A 1,676-nucleotide genomic window follows, 5' to 3' on the forward strand; every position below is an offset into this window, starting at 1 on the left:
ACTTTCCTAAAACCTGGGCCTGTGAACAGAAATGAAGCACCAGCACCAGGGACCAAGGACAAGGAAGAGACAACACTTCACTCCGGTGCCCTGGCCCAGGTACTGCCCCCACTCTGGCCTTCTCTGTAGCCCTTTGTACTTGGGGGCCCTGAGGTGTCTCTGTCCTCAGCCTTGTCCTCCCCCTGGTCTAGTCTGGCTTCTCTCCCACTCTGGGCACCTTCTCTGCAGGTCCCACTCCAGTGGGGGCTTTGCCCTCTTCTGGGGATGTCTCCACAATGGCTTCTGAATGGCCCCTCCTGCCCCTCGTCCAGGCCTGTTGTCCACTTGGTCCTCCTCACAGTCTGACAGTTGTGGGGCTGGCTGTCCCCTCCCGGCCCGTGGGGCTGCTGCTCTGTGGCCTTTCCTGTGCCCTCTTGGCCATTAGAATTGCACTAAAGGATGAGTGGAGCACTGGGGGCTTTTGGTTTGAAGCACTTGGATCAACTTTCTGTGCTACTGACCCTGTTATCCACTCAGAGTGGGAGGAGTTCGCTGAGCAGGAAGGGAAATCCTCTTTCCCAAGGTGCCCGCACTGTGAGCAGAAGAGGAAAGTCAGACTATCCCTAGGGGCATCCCTGCCCTCGCGTTTATAGTGCACCCACCGGTGGGGGAAATGCTGTTTATAATGAGGGAGAAAAGAGCCTCTCAGCCAATAGGGCCACCGCTGCCAGCTGACGTCATGCAAGGGCTGGACATGGTTTGCCTGGGCAAGGGACCGGCTCGGTCACTTAGCAGCCCTGTGACTTGGGCAGGCTACTCCCCTCTCTGTGCCCCATTTCCTCCTCTGTAAAATGGGGTGAGGCCCCTGGATTTGGGGAGGAATAGAGGAGTTCAGACACAAGGAGCTCTTAGAACAGTAGCCAGAGCCTGTGAATTTAGGTGTAGTTAGCCTGACATTAAATAATACTAATAAACATGCATAGGTGAAAGGTCAATCATGAATTGCACCTTAATATGAAAATCTAATGTTTGGGTATGGAGGCAGTTTTATTACTCATTTCTGTATTCAAATGATTGGGGTTGGGGGTTGGGCGTGTGTTGTTGGAAGCAGCAGAGCCAGACTTTAAGGGAGAGGACAAGAGTCTCAGCTGTTCCTGCAGCCCCTGCCCTCCTGCTCTCCCCCAGCTTCTTGCCTGGAGACAGTAGGAAATGCTGAAGGGAAGGGGTTGCTGGGAGGCAGGGCGCCCAGGCCACCAGATGGGAGAAACTCAAGGGAACCCTGCATTTTCTCTTTTCTCTCCTGCCTCAGGAACCCAGTGAGAAGGTTTAGTCCTGAGTATTTCTACTTTCACTTTACAAACTACCCTAACCATGGAGGTCGCAATGGCTGCTACCTCTGCTACCAAGTGAAAAGAACACAGGAGAGCTTGCCCTTTGACATGGGCACCGGGGTTTTTGAAAACGAGGTATGTGCCCCATGATGCTGTCATCAGAGGCAGGAGCTAAGCCAGGGAAGGATGTGGGGAAATGATAATATGTAAAATGCCACATATGTAAAATTACAACAACATTGTCCTAAGGTTTAGCCCTGGATGTCACTGCCTGACCATCCTGAAATGCCAGGTACACCTGAGCGAGCACGGCAGCCTCAGCATACACAGAGCAAGCCCCCGCCCTGCAGCCAAACACTAAGGTCT

The 1,676-nt window shown here is 53.3% G+C and overlaps 1 protein-coding gene across 1 annotated transcript in view; it reads left to right on the forward strand.

Annotated features, from left to right (window-relative positions):
- Positions 1-1,676, forward strand: part of LOC102757825 (DNA dC->dU-editing enzyme APOBEC-3C-like) — a gene marked incomplete at its 3' end in the record, with an annotated part of 26,842 nt that overhangs the window by 23,851 nt on the left and 1,315 nt on the right. The window lies entirely within an intron of this gene.

Source organism: Myotis davidii, unplaced genomic scaffold, assembly GCF_000327345.1.
Source record: "Myotis davidii unplaced genomic scaffold, ASM32734v1 scaffold281, whole genome shotgun sequence".
Taxonomy (NCBI): domain Eukaryota; kingdom Metazoa; phylum Chordata; class Mammalia; order Chiroptera; family Vespertilionidae; genus Myotis; species Myotis davidii.